Source organism: Strix aluco, chromosome 6, assembly GCF_031877795.1.
Source record: "Strix aluco isolate bStrAlu1 chromosome 6, bStrAlu1.hap1, whole genome shotgun sequence".
NCBI classification, from domain to species: Eukaryota; Metazoa; Chordata; class Aves; order Strigiformes; family Strigidae; genus Strix; species Strix aluco.
This window is the reverse complement of record NC_133936.1, coordinates 4,823,319-4,829,928: the sequence shown is the minus strand read 5'-3', so window position 1 is coordinate 4,829,928 and position 6,610 is coordinate 4,823,319. Positions and strand designations below refer to the sequence as shown.

General features: G+C 47.0%; 1 protein-coding gene across 3 annotated transcripts in view; it reads right to left on the bottom strand.

Moving 5' to 3' along the window:
- ZEB2 (zinc finger E-box binding homeobox 2) overlaps window positions 1-6,610 on the bottom strand; it is a 115,796-nt gene that overhangs the window by 102,905 nt on the left and 6,281 nt on the right. The window lies entirely within an intron of this gene.

Here is a 6,610-nt window from a genome sequence, read left to right as displayed (position 1 = left end):
CACCACCAGCCTCTCCAGAAACCTCCGTGACGAGTCGCTCCTGTCCGAGGAGGAGGCAACAGCCCCCTCCTCGCCTTTTGTGCGCCCATCTACCCAACCCCAACTTTCCCGTCAAAAGACCCGAAAAATATGCAAGGCTTGCACTGCTGCTGAGAAGCAGGACAAAGTTTAACTTCTCTGTTGGCAGTCGGAGAATAACTCCCAGGCAGGATTCGAGCAAAAGATCTGATTTGCTGAATTCTGCTCTTTGATTTGTATTTGTATGTTATTGCTACTGCTAAGGTTGTTGCCAACCTCAATTAGATCACAAATGAGATCAGTTTAATTCAACTCCCAAACTGTGACCTGACCATGGTCTGAAAGTATTCAAAAACGCATTTTAAGCCTTCCTTTGATTTCAAAAGGAATACTGCATGCTTGGTCATTCATACAAATAACATAAAGCGTAATTATGGGATGATTTGGCAGATGACATTCCTGCCAAACGACGCTCCATGCCAGATCCTGTAATGCTATGGCTGCTGTCCTGGTACTTGAGTGCACAGCACCCTTGTGTAAGGTGGGAGTAATGGGGTGTGTGCGGTGTCGAGGTGTTTAAATCTATTTGGGGAGGCAAACGAAAGAACGACGACCACACCGTGTTAAACCCCCCCAGTTAGAAACTGCTGTATCACTTGGAAGGGAAGTGGATCCGCACTATCAAATCTCCAGGAGGCTGTGACAAAGGGAGCTTGCAGCTTGACACACGGGTAACAACATAGCAAACACCTTTAATTCTGTCATGTCTCATACCCTTTGCTTTCTCACACATTTGTGGCTGCTCTAACATTGACACCTACACTTAAAAAAAAAAAAAAAAAAAAAAAGACAAAAAAAACCCAACCCTCGACAACAAAAATCCCCAAATGAAGCAATCTTACTCAAGCTAAAAAAAGAAACACCTGTAAAGTTATTCTTATGCCCAGCAAAAATAACTAACTTAACAACTTCTTCTTCTAAAGGCTCCGAAAAGAGCAGGAAGCAGCTTTCTCGCCCCCAAAAAAAGTTCACTTTGGGGAATGTGAAGCCCCCAGAAAGCTGATGCCTTTCCTTCAAACCCCCGGAGCCCGGAGTTGACGGGGAGCCACTCGTACAGGTTTGCCGGCGTAACTTCTCAGCTATTTTGCTTCTCGAGTGCGAATCCTAAATTGACCTTCCTCTTCTCGCAGTGCTTGCGAGCTTTCCTAGAGAGGTTTTGGGCTATGTTATATACGTGGGGGCAGCTATAGAGTGTGTATATATAGATAACCCCTAACCGATGGAGGAGGCTTTCGTGGCGATGCCTCATAGCTCTTCCCAGCCCTATATCTGATGGATTGACCCCGAAAGAGTCAACTGCCACCAAGGAATAGATGTGTCAGGTTGAGCGGCTGCTGTGGCTTCAGCAGTGCCACCTCCTTGCCTGCACACACACCCCCCCCCCAAGCCCCCCCCTCCCCAGGCCCGGTACCTGCAGAGCCAGCCGGGCAAGGCCTTGGAGAGCACAAGGAGTTAAAGCTCTTTCCAGCTTTTACTGGGTAGGTTAATATCACAGCTGCTTGGTAAAGCATTATCCAGCACCTCACTTAACAAAAGCCTGCTTTTGCAAACAGACTCCTACTTTTCCCCAAGTGTCCAAAGGTGTTTACTGAAGTAAATCTGCCTAAATCCTCCATTGCTTGGGTCATGGGGGTGGTTAGGAGGGTGGAAGGTGTAGAGATAATCTCTTTTTGTAAATTCTGTAAATCTTCTGGGAAAAAATCAGGAATCTGTGTCACATGCTTCTGTTCAACTGGTAACATCTCGGTTAGTGTGCTCCTTATGAGTGAAATCTGCCATAGCAGCTACAGGAAAATAAGACATCCCTCCCGCTCCTCATTGTTCAAACTGTTCTTCCCTCTCGAAGTTGCTTTAGCACGTTTAATCTATTTGCTGATGGGGGGAAAAAAAAACCTGTTAGGCTCTTAAAAGTGGTTTCTCAAAAAAAAAAAAAAACAAAAATGACAGTTTGGTCGGCAGGAGATAGTGTAGTTGAAAACTTGTCACTTGAGATTTCTGCACTACCCCGGTTATTCCAACACCAGCAACTGCATATTACTTTTTACATGTTGCAAATAGAGGCAAACAACACGGGAAATTTTGACAGCTCTGCCTGAAAGGGCTTAAATACTTCTCAGTAAGCAGGATCCAGTTATAAATAAACCTTCTCTTGGTGAGAAAAAAGTGGCTACGACCAAAGACCTCACCATTTCTTTTTTTTTTAAAAAAAACTGTCTGATTAAAAGCACAGAAGAGCTTCTGAAGAGCAAACAAACAGGGAAATCTGGGGTGGGGGGGACCCGGGGAGGGGACACACAGCCGGAAAATGTACATGAACGTGACTACGAAACCCCACGAGGGAGCCCAGCTACAGAAACTTCCCCAAATCTCGCCTTCCTCCTCCTCCTCCTCCTCCGTGCGCATTTGCTGGTGCCGCTGAGGATTTGCTGAGTTGCTGCTTTTCTCCCGTTGGGTCGGGGCAGCCCGGGCCAGTCGCCAGCCCGGGGACCCCCCCGCCACCGCCGCGGCCGAACTGTCCCCAACCCTCAGCACCGCCACCGCTCCCTGCCCCGCCGGGCGCAGAAACACCCGGCCCGACCCTTCCAAAAAAAAAAAAAAAAAAAAAAAAAAAAAAATATATTTAAATGAGGGAAAGGGCGATTTTTCACCGCTAATCTGCTCGCCGGTGGTGGCCAAGCCTGCCTCACCCCCAGCCACCCCCGCTCCCCAAGGTCATGGTGAGTAAACAATAATAGTAATTAAAACAAAATAATAGGCAGCAGTCAAGAGCTGAGAGTACACACACCTGACCCTAACTATAACAGACTTCTCAGAGTAGAATTTGATCCCTCTCTGACACTTTCTACCTCAAGTGTTAGAGCGAGTGGCCATGAATAGTACAGGCATGCCATCTTGTAACACTATCTGCCTGTCAGAGGAGCCAAGGCTGGGTAGAGCAGGATCTATATAAGGCTTGTAACTAGGGGAAGCCCAACAAACAGCTACAAACACCTAAGTTATTTTACTCAGCCTCCACCCTTCTGCTTTTTCCCCCCTTCTTCTCACTCTCTTTTTTTTTTTCTTTTCATCTTGGCTTTCTGTTGCAGAATGCAAATGTAGCCTGCCGGCGGTGAATGGGCTGAATTGTGATTAAGAAGAAGAAGAGCTCCTTTCTTTGTTCTCCCCTCAGGGGATGTTTACTGGGAGAGACACAGCGGATCAGATATGAAAGGCATTCAGGTCAGCATTGATGTGAGCGAAAGTGAAATCATACCTAAGGCATTCAAAAGACCGCCGTGTCAGGGGTTCAGCTAACGGTGCATCTACTGTGTCTTCCCTGTTAGGCACAAAAAAAAAAAAAAAAAAAAAAAAAAAGGAAAAAAAAAAAAAATCTCTCCACAAACAGACATTTTTAAAAATTACAACAAAAATTATAGAGAGGGGGAGAAGAAAAAGAAAAGTTTTCCCTCGCTTTGCCTCCTGAGCAGAAGCTACAGGACTTGGTGCTCTTTTCCCTTATGGATCACGGATGGAACAGGTCAACTTGTATCAATTGTAGCTGTTGGGATCAGCATCATTTTTAGGGGGAAAAGATCTAGTCTGAAATGTGAGCCGTTATTTTTAGGCATACCTATACATACCAGATCCGTGTCTATACGATACACGCACGCATAGGTGTGTACACATGTATACATGTATCTCTCCATAGGAGTTTCAATAAGCTGCGTGGCTTATTTATTCTGATACAAAACGCCAGCACTCGTTTCTTGCCTCCCTCAGAAGCAACTTCAATGATAAAGGCCACTGTGGCATATCAAACCGGCACAGCACACCTTAAAAAGTAATCTTTTATTGACTTGGAAACTCCTAGAAACACTTTGCTGAAAGCTCGCAGGGCAAGAGGACGGTAACCGCAGGCGTAAGAAGTTGGTACGCGGCTATTTAAGTTAAACTGCTTCAAGAAAAAGTCTAGGCATTGTCGTTTTTATCATTAAAAATGCTTGATGAAGGAATATTTGGATCTTTTTTTTTTTAAGTTTGTACTTCTCACAGCCTAGATATTCTCTCAATAGACTTTCCAAGTGTTTAGCTGACGCTGTTGGCATAAACAGAGATATGTAAATATATAGGGGAAAAATCGCAAATTACAGTTAAGCATACAAAGAGTTAGGAGGTGGCTGCATTTACAGGGGCTGAAATGAAAATGAAAACGACGAATCATTTTTTAAAAAGCCTAAAAAAATTAAGGGACGGGACTGGGTGTTGTGTGCAGTAACCATCCCCACTATGATGAATTTGTTTCCACCTTCAGAACCTTAGTTAAAATATATTGTTTGCCTAATGCTCACATCTGCTTTAATGGTGACGTTTAATTCTGAAATATTTTCAACTAGTGTTTCTGCATCACAGATTTCTCTCCTTTTTCTCTATACTCTAAAAAGACAACTAAAGAGCAATCAAAAAGGTGTCTGACTTGGCCATTCAGACAATTGCACCCTTGTGGGAATGCTGGAATGAATGGTACAGTGGACACCCCAGCACTATTGACGTTATAAACATGTAAATGAAACACATTAGGGCAGACAATCAATTGTCTGTGAGCACTGCAAACCTGCACTCCCTTTCTATGTGACAGGCACAAAATAGTGTCTACCTTGGGAAGCCATGGGCTTGGAGAAAAAAAGGACAAAGAGTTCTCTTTCACAGAGGAGAAAATGCACCTTAAAAGCACTGGGATAATGCAGATGCCAAAAACTGTTGTAAGGCGAAGAATTTCCTATTTCTTGGAATGAATGTGGGGCTGCTGTAAAAGAATCAACACCCTTCTTTCCACTCTGAAGGGAGACACACATTTTTCCTGGGGAATATTACCAGCCTGTCCTGAGAGCTTACATCTCAGTCTTCCGTATATTTTCCCTACCTTGGGCAGTTGGCTATGTATAATTATCGATAATTAACTTGTAATGGTTTCCTTATTCCCCCCCACCCCACCCCCTTTTCAAATATGCCTTTTCCAACATATATTTTCTCACAGCAATTAGAAATTCCCCCAAAAGTTTCCTGGCAAAGCATGTGCGATAAGCAAAAGCCAGTAAGTAGCGAATGGTCACAAATGTCAGTCACTAAATCAGGCACTAATCTCCAAATTCGCTGGTTTCTCGAAACTCAGAATAAAATAAATTGATCAGTCTTGACACGGAAAACAACCTCCTCTGCTCCATGTCACAGCTCAGTCTGGCCATGAATCTGCACCGAGAAAATGTAGCCAGATAATCATTACGCCCTGGTCGCCCGCATTTAGAGCGTTAATTTTTAATACCTATCTCCAGGTGCTTTTCTGGAGGTAGCACACTTGTCTCCCTGCCCAGTACCCAACTCCCGGCGGAATCTCCTCGCAACGATTCCCACCCCTGCAGAGGTCCCCGGGAACAGGAGCGCTCCCAGATGCCCGCTCTGCCTTGTGCCACCTGAATTTCACAAAAAGCAGCTTTCCTCCTCACACCCGAGCCCCAGTCTAGCTACCTCCAAACTTCTCCAGGCAGGGAAGACAAGCCTCACTTCCCACTCACTAAAGGCAGCAGGCAGGCTTTTTTTTTTTTTTTTTTTTCCCTTTTTTCTTTTTTTCTCTTTTTCAAGTGGGAAGTGAAGGAGGTTTTTCCCCCTTCCCCAGCATCTCCGAAAGGAGGGTGGGTGGTATCTTTTTGGGAAAGGCTCTGAGCAAGTATAATCGTGTCTTCTTGTTTGGTCTGTGCTCTCCCTCGGATCAGACGCCCTGGAAGCATTGAACTTTCTCCCTTTTCTTTACAACTGGAAGCGAGATGGCAAAGAATCAAAGAGAGCTGTTTACTGAAACTTTGGGGTAAATTAGATCCAACTTTCCTCCCTCCCCCCTTCTCCTCCTTCCTGGGGATTTTAATTTTATTTTTATTTTTGAGGGAGGTGGAGAGGAAAGGCAGGAAAAAAAAAAAACCAACTCCAACCAAACACCCAACAAACGCCAAACCACAACAAGGAGGAGAGAGGCGGCTCATCTCCCGAGGCACGGCCGGGCAGGGCACAGGCCGGCCGGGCAGCGCTGCCTGCTCGGCCCCCGGGCTCCGCACAGCTCCGCACCGCTCCGCGCCGCTCCGCACCCCGGCGCTGCGGCCGCCAGCGCAGCCCCCGCCTCCGCGGGGCGCCCGTGCGGAAAGAGGGTCTCTCCGCTGCCCTCTCCTCCTCCTCCTCCTCCTCTTCCTCCTTCCTCCTCCTCCTCCTCTTCCTCCTCTGCCGCGACTTCTCTCCCGAGTGAAAGTGCCGCGCAGCGAGTCAGGCGCTGGGATCATCTGACTGAACTTCCCGCAGCTCCTCCGCGCTGCTGGGCGGCCGCTCCGCGCACCTCCCCCCACCCCCCCCCCCGCCCCGCTGCCGGGGTTCTCTCTTCCCCTCCTGCCCCCCCTCCTTCCCCTCCCCGCTCCCGGGGGGCTCACTCCTCATTGATTTCCATATCGCCTCTCTCAGCCATTCCCCCCCCTCCCCGCCCCGGCGCACACCTCTCCTTCACTCCAGCAGCTCT